This window comes from Macrobrachium rosenbergii, chromosome 30 (genome assembly GCF_040412425.1).
Source record: "Macrobrachium rosenbergii isolate ZJJX-2024 chromosome 30, ASM4041242v1, whole genome shotgun sequence".
NCBI lineage: Eukaryota > Metazoa > Arthropoda > Malacostraca > Decapoda > Palaemonidae > Macrobrachium > Macrobrachium rosenbergii.
In genome coordinates, this window is record NC_089770.1 from 32080657 (window position 1) to 32105194 (window position 24538).

The following is a 24538-nucleotide window of genomic DNA, read 5'->3' on the forward strand; positions in this document are numbered from 1 at the left end:
GGAACACTGTCTCTCCAAGGAAAAAGTGGAGGCTCTTGTGGGAAGACTGATGGATAGATATTTGGAAATAAGCATCCTTCAGGTCCACTGTAAGAATGAAGTCGGACTCCCTGATGGCCGCGAGCGCTGACCGTGTCGTTTCCATCTTGAACCAAGTCTGGCGAACAAGTAGGTTCAGGGAAGAAAGGTCTATGACCAGTCTCCATCCCCCCATTGCTCTCCCTATGAGGAAGATCCTGCTGTAGAAGCCCAGAGACTGGTCTGTAAAGACATCCACAGCACCTTTCTTCAGCATCACCTTCACCTCTCCCCAAAGGGGGAGATCTTCAGCAAGCCAGGATCGTAGATGCATGGATGGACCGGATGGCTGGTGAGGGGTGGTGGAAACTCGAAGGGAAGTTGATAGCCTACCTGAAGGACTTTCACTACCCAGGTTTCTGTTCCATATCACTGCCATGTTGCCCAATGGCTCGATAAGCAACCCCCTACCAATGGTAGCATATGGGGAGGAATGCCACCCCTAGCATCCTCTTCCCTTCTTACCCTTGCCCCCTCTCACAGGTTGGGAAGGGGACTGAAAGGAGCGCTGCTATGCACCCTTTCTGGACGGGGGCAGAAGGTGGCTGGGTGTTCCTACGACGACCCTTTGAAGTCTGGGACTTCTTAGGGCCTGTTGATTAGGTGCCAGTCTGATAAAAAGGTCAGGCTGCAGTGGCGCACGAAGACCTGGAGGTCTTGGCCGCTGCTATCTGACTCCCAGCTCCTGGTATACCCCCAAGAGGTGGAGGGAACAGGTGAAAGGTGCCTAGCACCCTTCACCCACTGCATGGGAGACCAGACAATATTCGTCACACATATCATCATGGGTACAGACATCAAAAGAAGAGTGATAGCGGTAGAACTGCTATCAGATATAATCAAACACAGAAAAAAGAATATTCCCACTGGGAATGTTGAAATTGAAGCAAAACGGCAAGCAGGGCAGAGGGAAACCAAGAGCTCCTCAAAGCATGGTGGCCAAAAGCAAAGTGAATGCTTACCCTTAGGGTGGGCGGGGACCCCACCTGGCACATAGTAGTTAACTACCTAACCACCTTGTTTAAAAGTTAAACGGACGTTTTCCAGCTGCGCTGAAGCAAATTCCTCATGTAAAGACTGGTGGTTAGTATATTGTGTAGGAACAAACCAGGATGGCTAATGATAGCAAGTTGAAAACAGCAGGCAGGCAGAGGAGGACAAGGTATGTGCTCATCTGTCGGAGGCTGAAAGGTAAGTGAATGCTCTACCAGTTGGGTGGCAGGACTCCCAACTTACCACCGGTAGTTAACCACCCTAACCACCTTGTTAGAATTAAACAGCCATTTTCAGCTCCGCTGAAGGAATTTCCACGTACAGACTGAAGGTTTGTAATTTTGTAGGAACAATGCAATTATTATGATAGTTTTTCATATCATTTTACTAATCTGCTAAAATATGACTAGCCTGCTATAGCTTCCCAATTTCTAATACTGGGGCCTTCCCAGTGGGAATCCAAACCTTTAGGGCCAGGTTAGGTTGGGAGGACAGACTCAGCAAGTGGTTTGTGTAAAACACAATACGAAAACCTCATCTATTGCAAAAGTGGTTTGTGTAAAACACAGTACAAAACCTCATCTATTGCAAAAAACTATACTAGTAACAGAGAACAGTTTCATGGAAAAGTGCATAAGAAATAAACCTCATTTAAAAACCATTTTTGTTTATTCTTCAGGTTGTTTTCAGCCATTTAGGTTCAGTAAGGATTAGATTACTAGATTACTAAAAGCCTACATCATTATTTTGTCATTTTCTTTTTCATTTGCTCAAAACTTCCAGGTAAGACTGCAGCAGCGAAGTTGTGTGCATGTTTTGCTTAGTCCCAATGTTACATTTGGAAGGATGTGGGGGGGGGAGGGCTGCCTAGCAAGTCTGGCATGGTGTCCTGGGTTAAGTTAGGTTAGGATACATCCCTTATGGAGTATCTTTTGATTTCCTTTCAGACAAGGTGCGACCCACAGGAAGAGGCCAAAAGCACACAAAAAGCCTGAAGGTCAACCAAAATCAAGTCTGACACTCATCTTCCTTATGCATGGGGGTGAGGGAAGGGGCGATCAGCAAATTCACGACCAATAATCATAAAACTGTTAGGGTAACAAGAGCCATTATTACAGTCAATACTTACAGGCCATAGAATACCCTATACCCTCGAGCCTAACCTCTCCTATACCCTCGAGCCTAACCTCTCCTGTACCCTCGAGCCTAACCTCTCCTGTACCCTCGCGCCTAACCTCTCCCAGGCCTAACCTCTCCTGTACCCTCGAGCCTAACCTCTCCTGTAACCTCTCCTGTACCCTCTAACCTAACCTCTCCTGTACCCTCGAACCCTAACCTCTCCTGTACCCTCGAGCCTAACCTCTCCTGTACCCTCGAGCCTAACCTCTCCTGTACCCTCGAGCCTAACCTCTCCTGTACCCTCGAGCCTAACCTCTCCTGTACCCTCGAGCCTAACCTCTCCTGTACCCTCAGGCCTAACCTCTCCTGTCGAGCCTAACCTCTCCGAGCCTAACCTCTCCTGTACCCTCGAGCCTAACCTCTCCTGTACCCTCGAGCCTAACCTCTCCTGTACCCTCGAACCTAACCTCTCCTGTACCCTCGAACCTAACCTCTCCTGTACCCTCGAGCCCAAGCCTAACCTCTCCCTGTAACCCTCGAGCCTAACCTCTCCTGTACCCTCAGACCCTAACTCTCCTGTACCCTGACCTAACCCTCCACCTCGAGCCTAACCTCTCCTACACCCTCGAGCCTAACCTCTCCTGTACCCTCGAACCTAACCTCTCCTGTACCCTCGAGCCTAACCTCTCCTACACCCTCGAGCCTAACCTCTCCTACGCCCTCGAGCCTAACCTCTCCTACGCCCTCGAGCCTAACCTCTCCTGTACCCTCGAACCTAACCTCTCCTGTACCCTGAGACCTAACCTACCCTCGAGCCTAACCTCTCCTACGCCCTCGAGCCTAACCTCTCCTACGCCCTCGAGCCTAACCTCTCCTACGCCCTCGAGCCTAACCTCTCCTACGCCCTCGAGCCTAACCTCTGGGTAGAACTCCGTAATTCAACCATATTTAACTCAATAACTCAAATTGAACCCACGAATTCAACCTCAATTACCTCGGTTGACCTTCAATTCGATCATTCAATCACTACTTCCGGTCGAAATCGGTTGATTTCTGACTGATTTTGTGGCGTCGCAACTGTTTGTTTACAGTAGTAGTAGTAGTAGTAGCCGGGATTGGTCTTTGAAACGGATCCCTCACTCATTTTATTCCCTTGTGTTTTCTTGTCTGCAAAACCATAATTCCATCAATTCTTTCCTGTTTACAATTTCTCCCTTCAGCATGTCTGTAAATAAACATATATTAGCAATCAATTCCTCTATTTTCCTGATATGGCTGCTGCACAAAACTATCTATTTCAAATCTCATTATATACAGTATATGGTGGGCAGTAGAGTAAGAAAAGTTCTAAGTGCGAGTCACTAGGCGACTTTCCACCGAAGACGATTATGCCTTTTATTCGAGTCATTTTTGGGCTAATAAATGTAGTTAATGAAGCATTTTTGCCGACTTATTTTCTACCGTATTTAATAAGTTTAGTAAGGGTAAAAAGCGTATCGCGAATATACAGTAGTAGTTTATTTTACTTATTTTTGTTAATAAAAAGGTATTTTAACATGTTACGTTAATAAAAATGTAATAAATTCAATTCAATCATATTATTTTAATTGTAAGTCGAGTTATTTTACTGATAAATATAATCAATAAGGGTTTCTTGGGGTGACCAATAGGTCTCTTATTTTAGGTAATTATGGGTTAAAATTGGCCATTTCAACATGTTAAACTAATGAAAATGTAATGAGTTAATTTCTATATTATTTCAATATTAATCCGAGTTGTTTTACTGCAAAATATAAAGCCTTCTTGGGGAACTATTCCATCGTAGTCCTACCTGGTAGCCTACAGTAGGTCCTGGTAACGGTAATATCATGTCCAACGTAAAAAAAATAGCGAATTTGTAATAGATTTAAAAATTTTTTTATTCATTTGTATTTATCCAAATTTCACCAAATTTTATATATTTAATATCTTACTTATTTCAATTTCTATTTGGTTGCAGTAGTAAGCACAATTTGGTATTGCTTTTTTCAAAGTATGGGTCTAATATTGTCCTTGTATGATAAGTGTCATTATTAAAACATAAATGAAAGATCACTTTTCGCTATTTATCATATATAATCGTCATTTTGCCACTAAATGTGGCTTTTGAGTACATTTTGACTATGAAAAAACGTCAGTTTTACAGTAACATTTCATGACCTCAAGGGTATTTGTGCTTTGTAACAGGAAGAAACCAAAGATGACTTTAATACCAGTAATTCCGTAAAAGAAACTAAACTGTATTTATCTAATAAAGAAGGAAACAATGCGTATTTGCAGAGATCCATTCCAAATTAAACAAAGAATGTGGCTCCATCGAGCACCACTACTCATGGTAGCCTATGCAAGATTAAATGGTAGTCTTGACTTGCAAAGTTCAAGGGAAGCTCACAACTTGGTAGGCTTTAAATTATACTGTATAATGTCATGGTAGATGATTGGTAGCTTGGACATCTTTTCACTGCGGTGGTCCAGAGTTCAAGAGCCGCTTGAGGACTTAAATATTACTTCTTTAGTTTCTTTTCTTCACTTTTCTTTCTTAAAGTCTTCAGCTGAAGAAAATAAAAATCATTATGCACACAGTCAACAGAGTATAATAAACCCAAGATGGCTCCAAAGAGAGAGAGAGAGAGAGAGAGAGAGAGAGAGAGAGCAGGAATGAATTTGCTATTCCACATATTAGTTGTAACCAAGATGAGACGGTTTGTTTTCTTGGCAGCATATGCCCTTCAATCTCATCACCATCATAAATGCCTTGACATCACCTTTACCCTTTTACGGGGTTAGACGTGATACGAGTGTTCCCTCTCCACTTTTATGGCCTGCGCTCTTTCTGCCTGAATTCCCATGCAGTCCAGGTCTTCTGCTATTCTCTTTCTCCAGGACTTCCTGGGCCTTCCCAATACTTCCATACCGACAGCTTTCCAGTCAAAATATTCCACATCCCTTCCCTGAACAGAAACTGGAAGTGGAATATAAAATTCAGGTCAAAGGTCACACAAATACTGGGACATTCAATCATTCAGTGCTGAAAGGAAACTGAGAGGAATAGAGAGGTTTGAAAGGCATAACAGGAGGAGGAGGAAAACCTTTTGCAGTTGAAGAAGCACTGTGTAACAATTGTCAGGAGAGGGTTGATGAAAGTAAGATGGAATATAGATAATACAAACGGAAGCACATTAAAAAGAGTGAAAGGGGTTACTGTATAGCGTCTAGGGGCCATGGAAGGCGTCCTACAAAGAATCTTATCAAGTAATGCCTACAGTGCTGTGTGAGGTACACTGGTGGCACTACCCCCTACAGGAGTCATGGAAGTGTCCAAAAGATATTTCGACCCAATTCAGAATCTTACCTCTCGTATGGGCGGCCTGAGCGAGTTTGTTCTTAACCAAAAAATATCTTGAGTAATTTTGAAGATTCTGACAAACAATTCTTTTAAGTAGTTGTTCCTCTGAATTCTGTTTTCAATTATACAAGCCATTTCTCCCTAACAGGGCATGACTCCATTGAAAAAAACGATGCAAGAATCAGTTACACCATACACAATAAGCACATCAGCAGCACACTGAATACCCTACATACATTGTGCCACTCACCTCTACCTTCAGTGCATTCTCCTACTTGCTAGGTATTTACGCCCTTCCTTTCCAAACCTCTTTCACTCCATCTACCCAGTGCTGTACTTTCAAAGTCTTCCTCTTCTCTTTCCATCGACATTTCTGATTCAGACATACTTCTTTTCATCTGCCTCTTGTCTGCCATTCCCTTCACATGACTGAACCATCTAAAAACACAAACTCCTACATATCTCTGCACTTCTCAACCTTTCAGTTCCTCTTAGATCACATATACTTTGCAAAAAATTCATCTCAGCAGCTTCAGTCTTTATAATTTGTTACAAAATCCAACATTCAACCAAACCCTGCCATAAACTGACTGAAACTTACAAATAAATGATGAATTCATTCAACACAAACAACCAACCATCAAATTCATCATCATCGCCTCTAATGCTGTACAACGCAAAGGGCCTCTGCAAAGTTACACCACTTGTATCTTTCCTGTTTCCTGTGCTTCATCTTCGACAAATCTCTGCTCACCTGAAGCCTCTCTCTTCACAGTTCTCATCCACGTAGGTCTGGGTCCTCCAACTCTTCTGGTGCCCACAGGAGTCCTGCGGGGGTAGTGCAAAGGACATGTCCAAGCCGTGGAACCATACAGTATACAGTAACCACAAAGTCTAAAACTAACTTGAATAATCATAGCCCTAAGGGTCTGTGCTACATAAAAGAAATGCTGAATCTTCCAAAACATAAACAAACATTAAACATAATTATCAATGAATTCAAGAAGTCAGCACCTTTGCCAAAATATCTGGCGTGATGTGTGGCTGAAACTGCATATGAAAGATTACACATAAGTTTATTACGATCTGCATTGCTATACAGACACAAATAATGGTATGACAAAGACTAAGTCTAGCAGAATTTGTCTGATTTGGGAATGAAGCTTCAAGGAGAATATTAAGAGTTGGATGGCAGGACAGAGTGAGGAACACTACCATAATGAACTTGATGAAAGTCCCACACGCCAAACAAGATAATGACTTGAAGGAGATGGAGGTAGTCTGGACATGTCCTTTGCACAACCATAGGAGAACAGCACATGATAGCGTCATCTTTGTGACTTCTGTAGCGCCAGAATTATTGGCAACCAAGACATGCTCAGACGAGAACTATGATAAATCAGATACAGAAAATGGAGACTGCCTTTGAGGACTGGGTGTGGTTCTACTGATCCAAAAGAAAGTGCAACTTTGTGTTGAACTGGAGACTTGTAATGCAACTGTAGACTGCATAAATTTCATGGAACTGTAAATAAGACCAGTACAGTATTTAGTAATTTTATTTAAGTGATGGACACATATACTTCTTTATCAGCCTCCTATTATTTTCTTTAGCAATAATGACCAAGAAGACTTGACCTTAACGGTGCTAAATTCAGTGAAAAATGTATAAAAGACTTTTCATTACTAATAAATTTCCCAATGTAATAATGTTCTAATGTATGAAGTGTTAAAAAGTTTAACTGGGACAGAAATAAAGTTTTTTTGGAATGGAATATAAAAATTTAGGTCAAAGGCCAAGTGCTGGACCATGATGAGGTCATTCAGAGCTGAAAGGGAAGTTGAGGCATAAAAAGGTTTGAAAGGGAGAACACAAGTGACAAAACCTTTTGCAGCTGCACTGTGAAACAACAACAGTTAGGAGAGGGTTGAGGAAAGTAAGATGGAAGACGGAGAATATGAATCGTGACACAGTAAAAGGAACGAAGGGGGTCACAGCAGCTAACAGCCATGGAAGGGATGATGCAAAGAACCCTAAGTAATGCCTACAGTGTACCGCACGAGGTGCACTGAAGGCACTACCTCCCTACGGGGGATATGGGAGGAGGCTGGAGACGAATGATTTGGGAAAGATGAAGGAATTTCACAGAGGCTCTTTGTGTCATACAGCATTATAGGTGATGCTGGTAAGGATATGACAGTCACAAGTTATTGTTCAAATCACACCTATAAGAAGGTAAGTCTTGCAGTTAAGTGGGCACTTATGGATTATTGAAAAGGTTCACAGGTACTTATGATGACTTATAAAACAAAATATTCTAGTCATATACGTACATGTACCAGCTGCGAGCCCACAATCTCCAGTGTCTCAAGTAACACCAACTAATATGTATATCGTTTGTCTGTATGGTACACGAATTTCATATTCGTGTTGCTTCCAGCTATCTGGGGATTTGAGGATTCTCCTCTATTATAGAAGGCAAAATGTAACCCCAGGATACATATGCTAAATTGTTCACACGAGGGTAGGAAGGAGTATATAGACATGCTTTTTGGTCTCTGTTAAACAAAGCACCTGTTAATATGGAAACAATAATCTGACGTTACTCTATTCATAAACCTACAGAAAGTAAACAATTGGTATCTTTTACCAACATGAAGTAAACAGTTTCTTGCATTAACCTAGAAAAGTAAACAATTTCTTGCAATAACCTACTAAAGTAAACAATTTCTTGCATTCACCTACAAAAAGTACAGAATTTTACCTTCATTTTACTACAGAAACTGAAGAGAGATGTCTTTTTTGACCAACAATAAACACGCAATTGCCTTCCTTCCACTACACACAATGCAAGGGCATCTTTTACCCACACAAACAACAGAAGAGGATATTCTTTTGCCAATAAAAAACACAAACACTTTTATCCTGAGACGATAAACAGAAGGATTTTCAACACACATACATCATAAATCACTCCTTTCATCCAAAATCAAAAGAACAGTGTCTTCTTTTATACACAAACATATATCCAAAGATGCTTTTTCTTTTACCTGGAAGCAATAAACTTGTGGCTTCTGTTTACCAGCAGCAAAGAGATGTATCTTTTTTTTATTTACCTAAAAGTGACAAAAAAAAATTACCATAAAAGTACCTCAACCATTTGAGGGTCTCTTGATGGCAAATGATGTCGACTGTAAAAACTCTTGAGACAAAATTCAACTCATCTATTTGGCCTTTGTTTTTAATCTTTATCAGTTTTAGAGTATAATAAAAATTCAAAAGTATTCAGCTTCAAAACAACATAAACATCGCCAGTCTATCTTAATAAATTTGCTGTCACTTAAAAGAGGTCAAGCAGTGCGTCTGATCTATCAGACATATTTCCAGATTCTCAAAGAACTTTAGTGAAAGATTTAAGCTCTTACATGAAGTGAAGACTGGAGAGGGCAGAGTTGTAGACAGCTAATGAGGAAGAGACTGAAAGGAAGTGATGACTGGCACAAAGAAGAAGGCAGTGCTGAAGGCTGTCCCCCTAGGGAGGCAGACAAAATACTGTATAGAAAATTAGACTTATTGTCTGCATACCTTTAAACAGTTAGGTCCTCCGTTTCATCTGTAAACAATAAACAGAAGCGTTATTTTTTACCTACTAAGTCAAGGTTCTTCCTTTTAGAGAAGGCCATTCCTTTTAGAAAAGACCTTCTGTTTAGAGAAGGGCCTTCCTCTTAGAGAAGGACCTTCCTTTTAGAGAAGGACTTTCCTTTCAGAGAAGGACCTTCCTTTTAAAGAAGGGCCTTCTTTTTAGTGAAGGACCTTTCTTTCAACACCACTTAATATCTTTCATGCAAAGAGATTGACTAAATACAAAATACACGGGAGCATATCATTAATTTTAATGTACAACTGCTTTTTCAAAGGTCCTCCCCATGGTTCCTATAATTCCTAACATTAAGATACTGTACTCGTTCCTTAGACGTAAAAGGAACCTTCTTACCAGAATTGGCATTGTTAAAACCAAGGTCTAAAGAATACCGTTCCGTTTGACGTCTCTAGACCGTTGGTTTCCACCTCTGCACTTAACTCCCTCTCCTCGCTATTCTCCCGATTCACCCCATTCTGAATGATCCCCTCCTTGTTTGAACTGACGGAGGGAGCGACCGAGTCCTCCTCAACGCTGTTTGGCAATGGCAAAGATGCAAGAGAGGATTATTATTGTCTGTGTCGAACGATAACGACCCACTGTCGTCGGTAGATGTACTGCTAATGGGTATGGCCTGGCTAACTGAGCTGTTCACTTTTAAGTCACTTTCAGGCTGACCGACACTGCAGTTGCTCACCTTACAGATCCCAAAGTTCAAGTCTGAAACAACGCTATCAACACAAGGTACATCTGAAATAACACTAGACTGATCTACAGTCCCATCACTCCCCCCCTCTCCACCCACAAAGACCATGTTGCTGGGGGGAAGGGTGTGACTACCCACCCTACCGCCAACAGTTAAGTACCTAACAACCTTGTTAAGAATTAAATGGCTGGTTTCCAGCTGCACTGAAGGTATTTCCATATGGAAAGGCCAAGGGTTTGTGTTTGTGTAGGAAAAATTTGTTATTTTGAGTCCATCCTTTAGATGACAATAGTATTCCCGTGCTTTGAAAAATGTAGTTTTATGCCTTTCTAGGAAAAACTCTTGAAGAAGATTATTTCTCAGGTTATGGGAAAATCTGTTTGTTTTTATTCAGCACAAGGTCACTTTAATGGTAGTTGTTATAAGTAAACAGTAGTACTCCATATACTGATACTACTATGTAAATATTTACTTGAAATGGTAAAAAAGAATGTTGCAAAAACATCCAGGGTGGGGTTTATTGATACGCCAACATTGTGGAAAGAGTGTACAAAAATACAATTGGTTTGATACAAAACATAGGAGCATGTTAGCTTATCACAAGCTATGAGGTCATTCAGAAAGTATTTGATACTGCACATGAGAAACATAAGCATACGGGCAGTCCTGAGTTACGACAGACATCCCCTCCTGAGGCAGCGACTTGAGTCAAATCCATCTTGAGTCAGATCTTAATGATAGTAATAGTAACAATAATACTGTTTACTTCAAATCACACAATCTAGATAGATCTGATAAAATGATAAAAATTACAATACACAACCTACATACACAAGATAAAATGATAAAAATGATAATTGGCATTAAATACAGAGCTTAACACTAAAAAAATTTTAAAAAAGTGAAGAATTATTAGCGCTGTAAGATCGGATTGACATATGTCGAGACTGCCATAACCCCGGGGACTCGCTGTACTGTACTGTACATGGTAACATTGAAAGCTGATCAAGCTGACAGTAGTACAAGACTTCCCATGCTGAGGAGTTAAATAAGGTCTCTAGTGCTTACATACTATACACACACACACACACACTTACTTTCTGCATTGATCAGATACATAAGATACATACCATCACTAGGGCTTACATACAAAACAGTCACTATATCTTTAGTTAATGGACTAAGTGAGCACTTACGAAATAAATGTCCAAGAAAGGACCTTACGTTGTAATGGTGTGTGGTCATTTTGATGGCAGTTTATGTCACCTGTATTTAGTGAGGGCTGCCATTCTAAGAATTTGTTTTTCTTTTTGGTTAAGAGGGACTTCCTACTATGTTGAACTATCCTGCAAGACTCTTATTGCTTCTGGGAAGTCATATAGATTTTCAATTACTGTATATTTCATTGTTTGCCATTTACCAGATTCATTCTTTACTGACAATTAACTTGTTTTCAACCAGTTTGTGATATGTATTAGATAAGTTGTAGTGTGGATGTGCCCTAAGATTATTTTTACAGGTAAATGCTTTCTCACATTCCTAGCACATAAGCAAGCCATCATTAATCCACATTTGCAAGGACTGGAGTACCCCAATATATATATGTACAACAGATAAAAATGAATAGAAAGCCTCCTGTATAGTTGGCAACACTGCATGGCCAGAAAAATGCAATATTAATGCTGTTAACATCCATATAGAAGACTAAGAAAGGGGTACTGTGAGGGTGGTAAGCTGTGGTAAGTATTTTGGGGGTGCTTGGTGGGGAGGGCCCTCATCTGCATGGGAGCTTTTGCGACTGTGCACTTATGGGGTGGGAGGGCCAGGACAGCTGAGTGGGGAGAGCTGGGCAAAGCTTTATCTGTTTGGGAGCTTTCACCACTGTTATTGGCTAAAAAGCAAAAATGTCATTACACGTCATTTCTTTTCTTTTATTACTTTTGGGTGGCTGAGTGTCATGACTCGTCATAGAAGTTTCGATCTCTCATTGGCTGCTGGTGTTTGTCCTCCCACTCTCACTCTCTTCCATTGGCCCCTCTGATGATAACTCCAAAAATTACAATGAATTTATGACTTTTAAATTGATGAACAAAATTATTTTATATTAAGTAAGGGCTTTTCTCAAGTTGCAATACCAGTGAACTGAAAAACTTAAAGAACACATTACAAAATAACTTATCAGTATAAAATGTCCAGTCATGTTGCATCAAAACTTTTCTTAGCTATCAGCGTCTGTCTTTGAATGTGTATATACACACCATGAAAGTGTGTTTGTTATAAGTACACATATACATCATACTGAAGTCATTTACAATACACACTTGCTGTGTGTTTGCTTGCCTTCTCTTTCTCTCTCTGGGTTATTCTTTATTGCTATTTATTTATAATTATAATATGGCATACAAAACTTTGGGAATCCTTCCTTGCTCAAAACCCCTTATACTCACCTTCAAATTAGGCAATCATAATATATCTTTGGTTGAAACCCTGGGTAAACATTTAATGCATTATGTTTAATGTTAAACACAATTATATATACCACGTTTTGTTATGGGACATAACTTGTAATCGTACGATCATGCACAATACAACAAAAAGGTAGTAACCAGATACTACACTATTGATATACTGTAATTGGTTACACAAGAGTAATTTACATGTAATCAACTGAACTTTGTATCTTGTAAACTTAATTGTACAGTAAAGTACTTAAAGGTATTGCCTGGCCATACAACACAAACAAAAGCCCATGTATTACTTTAGTTCTTGTTCACTTTTCATTCAGCCCTAACCGTTAAATTAGAATCCATAGGAGGCAACAGTTACTTCATACCCATGTAGGTCAAAGAGACAACAAAATGATTAGGTATTGCGTTTAGATCTTGTCTTCTGCTCATTCAGTTGTAACTGTATAAAAACTACTGTACATATCTGTAAGTCTCTCTCTTCACTTTGCAGGTTTAAAAGCTCTTCTTATCAATTTAGGCAAATGTGAAGGGTAATATTTAATTTTAGCCTTCAAAGGTAATGCCAATTGTAGTTTTGCATCTCTCTCTCACTTTTGCCAGAACTCAAGGAGTGATTTCCATACCTTAGGGAACTCGGCATGTGTCACCTTGTTTCTATAAACTGCTCACATTCAGCGTAAGAACTCAGTATTGAAATAATTTGCTTAATTTTTATTTGTGGCCTTTTAAAGTAAATTACTTTCAGTTAATTTCAACTGAATTTTCTTTTTGTGCCACAAGAAAAGCTGGTTAAAGTTCTTCTCACTCCAACCGAAGGTTATTAAGTGGTACCTCGCCCATGAAAGTTTTTTTTCCTCTTTTCATGTATTTATTTGGCTGAATGCTTGTTTGGTGATTCCCCGTTCATTGCCTCACGTTTGGTGGGGACTGTTGGCTGAGGATGAAGGCAGTGTGTATTCGGCTCCTTATCGTGGAGGTTTTGCTGACCTTATTCCTGCAGGACATCCATATTCTGGAGACTTTATTCTGTCTGAACGCCTCGCTGCATTTGAGGCTCCCCTTTTTCCCTGTACTTTGGAGGACGTTATCTGGAGACTTTGTTGCAGATGCTTACTGAGGGGCATCCCCTTTGCTGCAGTTGGACGCCCTTCCCGTGCATTCTGGAGGACACTGCCTGTGCCCCTCTGTATTTACTATTCGCCTTGCATCCTTGGACTCACCTGTGGCCCTTGGAAGGACAGCCTGTCTTTCCCCTCATCCTGCTAACCTCCGGAGTCGTGAAAACGCCTGATTGTGTTTTGATAGCTGGTAAGGATATAAACTGTGTTCACCGTCTGTAGACGTTGCTGCAGCCTTTTTGTGACTCCAGGACCGTTTTTGGACAGTCGTGTGTGTTGCCGCCAATTCTATAAATCAAAATCGACGTGATTTATTATGTATGTAATATTAAGGTTTATTTGTAAAATTTAGGTTTAAGGCTCTTCCCCCCTTTCATTCTCTCACACTAAAGTTTTCAGGGCTTTCATAGGAATAGGTTGTTTTCCTTCCTCCTCCTAATTACTGTCTCTTGTTCTATCGTGTGAAAATGACATTATAATAAAATAAAGTTTTATGTACTTACCAAATAATTACATAGCTATAGTTTCTACTTTATGTGGCAGCTCAAAATTCGAAATTCGTGGTAGCGCTCTTTTGTTTTAGGTGTAGGTATGCTGCCCGCCCACTATCAGGGAAGAATAGGTACAATGTAGCTAAAGAGCTCAATTCATTTATGCTCTATGTCCATGAGAGGGGAGGAGGGCAGGCTCTGATCATGTAATTATCAGGTAAGTATATATAAAACTTTATTTTATTATAAAAATGTCATTTTTTATATAAGTAACTTACCAAATAATTACATAGCTGAATCCCACACTGAGTGGAGGTGGTTTGAATGGACATATACTACCCAAAAAACTACTCGATGTGGAGGATAATTTGGGATAGCAAATTGGCTAGCATCTTGAAATGCTTGTTGTAACCTTACCTGGTGAGGGAGCAACACCAGATGGGTACTGCCTCTGGTCATAGCTCCTCTCAACCTGTAGCGGCGTGGCGGTAGAGCCAAGGTTGCCACTACTTGAGTGGGTGCTTTGCAACATATGTTAATTGCAGGTTGCCAAAGCTAACAATCCCAAAGGATCACATAAATAATATGTGGATCTACCCTTGCCCTGGCCACAGTACAATAGAACAACAAAGACCAGATAAAATTAACCTACAACACACGAAATTTTAGCCAAAACCATAAAATACAGATTGGTGGCACTCACGACTCAGTGTCCACCAGACTTCTTGAGAAGTACAACTATCCTTATTCAAGGAGAGTGGATAGAGGAAAAAGGAGGCATTCCTCCTATCCTTCATCCCCAAATACCATGCCAGCTGCGAAGAACGGCCCTAAAGTACTGCATTTTTCATACACCGTTTCAATGTCCCGTAAGTAAAACATGGCAAACACCAACTTGCACCTCCAAAATGTTGTTTACAAAATTGAAAGAGACAGGTTACGTCTGAAAGCTAAAGACGTCGCCACAGCTCTTAGTACTGTAAATCATCTTGAACTCCCGAATGTGCTTCCGAAATCACGGATCTTAAAAAGAATGATAATGCATTCTTGGACAGAGGATGGCTGGGGTTTTTCACAGAGCACCAAAGATTAGGGGACGATCCTCTAAGGTTTTTGGTTCTCTCAAGGTATACTCTCAAAGCTCTTACAGGACAGAGGACTTTCTCTTGATCGGATGGGCCTAGTACTTCCAACAGGCTCTTGATTGAAAAGGAGCGAGGCCAAGGGTTAGCCGGGTCCTCATTCTTGGCCAAAAAATCCAAAATTAGTGAGTATAACGCAGTGCCTTGTGAGAAACCTATCCTTTTATTAGTGGCATGAAGCTCGCTGGCTCTATTGGCTGTAGCCAGTGCCATCAAGAATAATGTCGTCTTCATAAGATTCCGAAGTGATGAAGAATCTAAAGGTTCAAACTGTGGTCCTGACAGCCAGTTGAGGATCACATCCAAGTTCCAAGCAACTCCCGAGGGTTTAACTTGCTTACTAGTATTCAAATGTTTGATTAAATCACTGATGCCTTGGTTTGAAGACAGGTCTACCCTTCTGTGTTGGAATACTGAACTCAACATCGCTCTGTAACCCTTGATGGTAGATGTTGTGAGTCCTTTTGATGTTCTAAGATGTAAAAGAAAATCTGCGATTTGGGCACAGACGTTTGAGAAGAGGAGATATTTTGCTCTCGGCATCACTTCCTAAAAACTGCCCACTTGGATTGGTAGACTGCAGAGAAGATTGTCGCTTGCACTTAGCAATAGCCTCTGCAGCCTTCCTTGAAAATCCTTTCACTCTGACAAGCTCCCTGACAGTCTGAAGCCTGAAGTGCAGCTGTCTGAGAAGACTTCTCTTCTGAGGATGTAGCCTTGGGAAGTCCGTCAAAAGGCTCAACAGATCGTGGAACCACTCCTTGTGTGGCCAAAAGAGAGCGACTAAGGTCATTGACACGTTGTTGTGTGTACTGAACTTCCTTAACACTTCCCTCACCATGCTGAAGGGAGGGAAGGCGTAAAGGTCAAAGTTCGACCAGTCCTGCAACATGGCGTCTGTTGCCCATGCTTGTGGGTCTGGAGCCGGGGAGCAATACAAAGGAAGATGGTAGTTCCTTGATGTCACAAACAGGTCTATCTATGGCTTTCCCCACAGCTTCCACAGGTTGGTGCACACCTGTGGATTGAGTGTCCATTTCCTCGGTAGGACCTGTTAGCCATTGCTCAAATTTGTCTGCAAGGACATTCATCTTGCCCTGAATGAAGCGGGTCACTAATTGGGTCTTGTTGCTCCTTGCCCAAAGAAGAAAATCTTTGTCGCTTCGTAGAGTGTAAAAGAATGGGTCCCTCCTTGATTCTTCATATAAGCCAGGGCTGTCATGCTGTCCGAATGAACCACTACTGTCTTGTGGAAGGTTAGTGTTGCAAAGTGCTGAAATGCCAAATGAATCGCTTTTAATTCCTTTACGTTGATTTGGAGGTTTCTTTCGGTAGGCGACCATGTTCCTGACACCTCAACGTCATTGAGAAGGGCTCCCCAACCCAGATCCAAAGCATCTTGAGTATAACGTTAGGTCGGGGTTTGTTGGAGCCAGAGACCTTCCTGTTGTGAATCTGTCTTCTGCTAGCCACCACTGGAGGTCCTCTTTTATTTGGGGAGTAATGTTGAAAATGAATGAGTCCGGGAACAACTTCCTTTTCCAATTGGCCTTGAGGTAAAATTGCAGTGCTCTTGTATGTAGCCTGCCTAATGGAACGAACTTCTCTATGGAAGAGAGAGTTCCTAGAAGACTCATCCATTCATTGGCTGAGCAGGAGTGGCAAGTTACGAAGTCCTAGACTTTCCTGCAGCAAGTTAGTATCCTTTGTTGGGATGGAAAAGCCCGAAAGCTCTGAGTCTATCACTATCCCCAAATATAGAATAGACTGAGTCAGGACTAACCGTGACTTCTTGAAGTTTATTAAAAGGCCTCAATCTTGGGCGAGACGAAGAGTTTTCTGCAGGTCCTCCATGCACTGAGGTCTTGAGGGGGAGCGTAGGAGCCAGTCATCCAGGTAGAGAGATGTTTATTCCCATGCTGTAGCCATTTCGCTAGGGGAGTGAGTACCTGGGTAAAAACTTGAGGGGCCGTGGAGAGTCCCAAGCAGAGTGCTCGAAACTGGAAGACTCTGTCCTGGAACATGAATCTCAGATACTTCCTGGAGTCCTGGTGAATTGGAATGTGGAAGTAAGCCTCTTGCATGTCGATCGTAACCATCCAGTCTCCCTGATGGATTGCCAACAAAACCAACTGATTCGTCTCCATTTTGAATTTCGTTGTTTGAACGAAGAGATTCAGGGCACTGATGTCCAAGACAGGTCTCCATCCTCCCGATGACTTGGGAACCACGAAGAGGCGGTTGTAAAACCCCCACGTGTTTACGTCCTCGACTACTCCACAGCTCTCTCTTCTGGTATGGCTGACCCTTCCCAAGATAGGGCCAAAAACCTCTCTGAGTCTACGGAGTAGGCTGTTAAGCTGATGGGAGAGGTTACTAAGGGAGGTTTCTCCCTGAAAGGGATAGCATAACCTTCTTTTAATACTTTCAGCACCCACGGCTCCACATTATTTTTCCATACTGTCCTGAAATGGTAAAGTCTTGCTCCCACTGGAACACGGAGGATGGACGTCTCACTTTCTGTGAGTTGTTTTGTTAATGGGTTTCCTAGTTGGTCTGGAGGTTCTGAGGTTGGCTCTAGATCGGGACTGGAAATGACCTCGAGAACTCGAAAGGCTTGTTGCTGCATGGGCGACAACATTCTAGGAGTTGTGCTTGTAGTGGCTCATGCAGGGAACTATCTTTTGGTGGATTGAGTGAGGTGGTCTTGAGTCAACTTCTTCTGTAGATCCACTGAAATCTGTTCCAGAGTGTCCTGCGGGAATAAACTATCCTTGTCCAGGGGTGCAAAAAGAAGTGAAGAACGTTCCGATGGGGTGACTCCTTTTGCCGTGTACGAGCACCACACATCTCATTTCTTGAGGACTCCTGCTGTGAAGATGGTAGTGGCTAGTTCTAGTGCTCCATCTCTTACGGCTCTATCTGCGCACCCCAGTACTCCCAGCCAGTCCGAAGTGAAGTTCTCTTGAAGGGACGTACAGTCTTCTATCTTCTTGGGTAGGGTCCCCACCGTCCAATCTAGAAAACTAAAGATCTCGAAGACTTTAAATATATCTTTAAGAAGATGGTCTAATTCCGAGGCTGTGAAGAGAATTCTGGCCGAAGAGAAAGCAGAGCGACAAGAAGCATCTATGATACTGGAGAAGTCCCCTTGAGAGGAGACAGAAACTCCCAAGGACGGAGCTTCTCCAGTAGCATAAGACAGATACTTCTGCCTTATCAAATGTGAGGGAGGGTCACAGAAAACCGCCTTCCCGACTTTCCTCTTCTCTGCTAGCCAGGCATCCATGCGGCCGAAAGCTTTCTTCGACGACAAAGACAACACCACACGTGGCAGTCTGGAGGTACCTGGTGGTTGTCGCATCAAGTAGTCTGAACCCAGCGATAATGGGACGACTGGAGAGAAGAACAACGGATAGCAGACCAGGAAAAACCAGAGCAGCACTGAGTAATGAGAGGCAGATTGCTCCTCTTCTGTAGGTTCCTCAACAGACAAAACGGATGATCCTAGGGGTTCCACGGTGTCTTGCACTACTGGAGTTGGCTTTTGAAAAAGGCTCAACACTTTATCAAGCCGAAGTTGAATTGGCGCCAAGGAGGGATCTTGAGTAACAGACGGAAATTCTCTTGTGGCATCCGAAACTGGAAATTCTCCCTGCGGGGTCACAACGAAATTAGAAGAGGGGTGGACTTCGAGAGAGGCGCCCCCAACGACTGGACGCACGGACGTTGGGCGCCCACCCGCTGTTGAAGCAGACACTGACTCTTTGAAAGTGACTGCATTGTCCGTGGACACTTGGCGCCCCAAGGATGGGCACTAGGTGATCTAATGTTCCTGCTCTGAGCGGTCAAACACGGGCTCTTCTGACTCAGAATCTGGGCACTCATGAACAGGTAAGGCAAGAACTGCGCGCTCATGCGATGGCCACTCAGACATTGGGCGCTCTAGAGATGAAAGCTCGGATGCCGAATGATCTACGAGTTGGCGCTTACGCACACCACTATCATACACTGGCGCTCGTACTCTTGGCGCCCATGAGCTGGACTGGCACACACTCCTTTGGGGTCGGAACGCACTTTCGCACCTGAATGGGAGCGAGAACCTCTTACTGGCGACTCCCAAAAACTACAAGGGAGAGGGCACGTTCTCTCTCTACAGCTCGCTTACAAGTTGTGGGCAAATCTGAATCCACTGAAGCGCCCGGCCTTTTCAATGGCCTAGATACATTGGCAAAAGGGTCACTGCGTTTCTTTGATGCGGGAGCGTCTGAATCACTTGAAGAAAGGGCATGTGCATCCATTCAAACACCTTTCCAACAGCGTTCTGTTCTTCCGCAGGCTGGGATTGGTGAACAACAGGCTCAGATGAGGCAACGACTGCTCGTGGGCAAACCCCACCGACCTCCCTTGGACTGCCAGTTTGCCTCCTCCCATGTTGGCAAGGGAGGGAAGTTTAACAGGGACCTTGGTCTACAAGCATCGGTGGGACAAACAGCCGCCCCCTCCACTGACACTTCACTCGACACAACACTATTAAATTTGTCCATTAGGACCTTCACAGAGTTCCCAATCTGGGAAACAGTATTGACAAGTAAATTAAATTTTTGATCTACCCGTGCTTCTAAGCTGGCAATGGCATTGGGTTCAGCAGAATGAGAGCTAAGTAATGGAGTGATAGGAAAAGCTGGAGGGCTGGAAATGGGAGAAAAGGCTGTCACAGGCGTTGAAGGGATAGGCATAACATCAATATCAACCTCTGGAGAAAGACCTACAATAGCACAAGCCTTAGCTTCGGCCGTAGCTGTAGCTTTTCTAATTCAGTCACGCTGCAATTTGTTTAAGTGTGTATGTAAAGTCTTCCATTTACCTTTACATTCGTCACAATTCAATTCCGGAAAACAAATTTGTTCCCTACAAGTACAATAAATGGCATGCGAGTCATATTTTGCAGACATAAGTCTAGTTTTGCAGCCTTTGCTGCAGTACCTAATGCTAGACAAACTAGAGTCAGACATAATGGTCAAAATTCCAATTAGATAAGTAACAGTCGAAGAAATAATCCAAATTCTAGCTAAGCTAGATAGCTGTGCTACCAAAAGCAAAGAGTACTTCATCAAAAATGATTTCCAACCATCCGTTGAAAACGGAATGAGCTGCTAATAACTGGTGTTCAGTCATTAACCAGCAGAAACGAATTGGGCTCTTTAGCTACGTTGTAACTATTTTTCCCCGATAGTGGTCGGGGCTGCATACCTACACCCAAAACAAAAGAGCGCTACTGCGAATTTCGAATTTTGAGCTGCCACATGAAGTAGAAACTATAGCTATGTGATTATTTGGTAAGTTACTTATATAAAAGTTTAATTTAGGTAAAGGTTTTTTGTACACCCTTATGCAGTTTTTTGTGGGGTTTTCATTTAAGTTATGATTAAGTTTTTTTTTGTAATACAGTAAATAACTAATATTGTTTAGTGCATATACATACAAGTATGCATCAAGATGCTGTGCATTTGCACATTGTCTTTCTCCCCAAGGATTGTTCTTAATAAAAAAATTTTTTCCAAGCTAGTCCCATGTAAACAGTTACGGCAAGCAAACAGGCATGAGAGGGAGAGAGAGAATTCCAATGTTAATTTTCTTATACATTTATTCAGTATCATACAGTTTGGTTTTCATTATGTGTACATTACAGTACTGTAGTGTATTCTGTATTGTTTATAAGCATATACTGTACAGTATTGTAGTCATAAAACATGAAAAAAGTACAAAATTATAATTATCAAGATATAATTATTTGGATATTTACACCTGTTAAAGTTAGCTTATATCTTCGTGCCATTATGTTCGATCGGCATACGAAGTATAAAAAATAATGCTTGGCCAACCCGCTAGGAATGTCTCTGTAATCACCCATTTCCCACCAGGTGGCGTTTGAATGTTTACATTCTCGTCAGAATTTTTCATACCGTGTGCTTATTATGTAGACTGTGAATCGGCATTAGTAATAATTTTGATGATTTCTGCCTTATTTCTCCTGTACAGTATTGTGCTTGTTTTTTATTCATGCATTATGTCATCTACAACAAGCTGAGATGAAAGCATTAGGCTGTATAGGAAAGAGTTTGTGGAAACTGACTGTTTCGGTTGTGTATGACCATGTAACATAACTTTTAAAAGTAATTTGTATTTTTCCTAACTATACAAACCTGAGGTCCTTTACATAAGGAATTACTTTCAGCAAACCTGGGACGGCCAGTAAACTTTTGAGGAAGGTGGTTGGGCAGTTAACCCTTAAACGCCGACTGGACATACCATACGTCGACTAAAATTGTCTGTTGGGTGCCGAGTGGACATACGGTACGTCAACTACAAAAAATTTCAACCTTCGGTCAACTTTGACTCGACCGAAATGGTCGAAAAACGCAATTGTAAGCTAAAACTCGTACATTCTAGTAATATTCAATCATTTACCTTCATTTTGCAACAAATTGGAAGTCTCTAGCACAATATTTCGATTTATGGTGAATTTTTGAAAAAAACTTTTTCCTTATGCCCGCGCGATAACTGCTGAAAATTTCAGAAATTCTTTCGTCATTTTGTCATAATTTTTGCACCATTTTATATTAGCCGTTACATAAAGTTTTATATATGAAAATGTGCGCAATTTCACATAAAAAACAACCCATGGTTGTAGCTTTTATCAGTTTGGAAATATTTTCATATAAATCACGATAAGTGCCAAAATTTCAACCTTCGGTCAACTTTGACTCAACCAAAATGGTCGAAAAATGCAAATGTAAGCTAAAACTCTTACATTCTAGTAATATTCAATCATTTAACTTCATTTTGCAACAAATTGGAAGTCTCTAGCACAATATTTCGATTTATGGTGAATTTTTGAAACTTTTCCCTTACGTCCGCGCGAGGTAACTCGGCCGAACATCTCAAAAATTCTTTCGTCACTTTGTCGTAATGTTTGCACTGTTTTATATTAGTCGTTACATAAAGTTTTATATATGGAAATGTGCGCAATTTCATGTAGAATACAACAGAAAATAACTGATGGTTGTAGCTTTTATCAGTTTTGAAATATTTTCATATAAATCACAATAAGTGCCAAAATTTCAACCTTCGATCAACTTTAACTCGACCGAAATGGTCGAAAAACGCAATTGTAAGCTAAAACTCTTACATTCTAGTGATATTCAATCATTTACCTTCATTTTGCGATACACAGGAAGTCTAGCACAATATTTCGATTTATGGTGAAATTTTGAAAAAAAACTTTTTCCTTACCTCCCGTCGCGCTAACTCTGCTGAAAATCTCAGATATTCTTTAGTCACTTTGTCGTAATTTTTGCATCGTTTTCTATTAGCCATTACATAAATTAAAATGTGCATAATTTCGTGTAGAATACAAAAAAAAATAACTCATGGTTGTAGCTTCTATCAATTTTGAAATATTTTCATATAAATCACGATAAGTGCTAAAATTTCAACCTTTGGTCAACTTTGACTCGACTGAAATGGTCGAAAACTGCAATTGTAAGCTAAATCTCTTGCATTCTAGTAACATTCAATCATTTACCTTCATTTTGCAACAAACGGGAAGTCTCTAGCTCAAATATTTCGGTTTATGGTGAATTTAAAAAAATACTTTTTCCTTACCTCCGCTCGCTAACTGCTGAAAACCTCAGAATTTCTTTAGTCATTTTGTCGTAATTTTTGCACCGTTTTCTATTAGCCATTACATAAAGTTTTATACATGAAAATGTGTGCAATGTCATGTAGAATACAACAAAAAATAACTCATGGTTGTAGCTTTTATCAGTTTTGAAATATTTTCATATAAATCACGATAAGTGCCAAAATTTCAACCCTCGGTCAACTTTGACTCAACCGAAATGGTCAAAAAATGCAATTGTAAGCTAAAACTCTTACATTGTAGTAATATTCAATCATTTACCTTCATTTTGCAACAAACGAGAAGTCTCTAGCACAATATTTCGATTTATGGCGAATTTTTGAAAAAACTTTTTTACATCCAGCGTTACGAATTCATGCATCATTTTGTGATAATGTTTTCTCTGTGTTGCTTTGATCGTTTTACACTTTGTTATATACCAAACTCATTGCAATTTAGTGTACAATACAACGAAAAAAAATAATAACTCATTAGCTTTAACCGTTTTGCTCACAATGCGATTTGTATACAATTATATATGAAATTTTTTTTCACGCTGTCATATATTCCAATATTTATATATGATACTGATATTTTTTTCATTTCTGATGGTTGCATACTAAACTTCAGGCAATTACAAAAAAAGGAGCCAAAAATGAACTCTTAATCTTAAAAACTAAGCGTGCTGTGATTTTTTGAAAAAACTTTCTTTCCGCTTCGGCGCTAACACTCAAACCCCGCCTGCATACGGCAGGCACTTTTGTAAATAGAGGCTCGGCGTTTAAGGGTTAACTGCCTAACCATCTTGTTCGAAAGTTTAACAGCCGTTCTGGCTTCACTGAAAGTAATTCCTTATGTAAAGGACCGAGGGTTTGTATATTGTGAAGGAACAACTATATGTTAGCCTGGCTGTTAAGCCACGATATCCTTCTCCCCACACTCTTCACACACAGAAGTTTTGAGTTTGGAGGGGTAAACTGGATAGCTGTTATGCAACAAGGCCATCGAGCCATGGCCATTTCCAGCCTCATCCAGTTTGCTTGCTGAACATTGTTTCTCTGGATACACTAACCCACCATCCTCATTCAGTGTGGTAGTCAACTAACTTAACAGTAGGCAAGATTCACTCCGAACAATGAAAATTTCCATGATAAACTCAATTATTTGGATACTTACCAACTGTTAAAGTGGAAACCCACCCAGCCTCCCCACATCTTAGTGGGCGGTCAGGAAGAATTCTTAAAAGAACGTAAACATTCCAATGCCACCTGGTGGGAAACAGGTGATTACAGAGACTTCATAGAGGGTTAGCCAAGAATTTTGAAAAATTTTGTATGCCAATTGCACCTACTGGCATGAAGATATAAGCTAACTTTTATAGTAGGTAAGAATCATTCCAAATAACTGACATTTTACATCCATGAAGTTTTTTTTTACCATATCCACAAATTTCCAAACTCCACAAGAGTGCTGGATATATTATAGCATGTAATTGAGGGTTTATTGTAAATGGCTACTTTCCAGTATGAAAACTCATGTGAATTATAAGCTGTTTCCTGGAATATGCTTTCCCACATTCTTGGACATGAATGGCTTCTCTCCAGTATGAATTCTCATATAAACTGTAAGATCAGGTTTCCTGGAAAATGCTTTCCCACATTCCTTGCACATTAATGGCTTCTCTCCAGTATGCATTCTCATATGATGTGGAAG

At 41.0% G+C, this 24538-nt stretch overlaps 1 protein-coding gene across 5 annotated transcripts in view; it reads right to left on the minus strand.

The window, feature by feature from the left end:
• The window catches only part of LOC136855157 (gastrula zinc finger protein XlCGF57.1-like), a 52869-nt gene extending 49502 nt beyond the window's left edge, over window positions 1–3367 (minus strand). For 4 of the 5 annotated variants that reach the window (XM_067132064.1, XM_067132063.1, XM_067132065.1 and 1 more), the window contains exon 1: window positions 3185–3367. The gene's annotated coding sequence lies outside the window, so the exon portion shown is untranslated. The remainder of the gene's footprint in view (window positions 1–3184) is intronic. The other variant, XR_010857930.1, reaches the window with a different exon arrangement.
• Between the last annotated feature and the right edge of the window lie 21171 nt (window positions 3368–24538).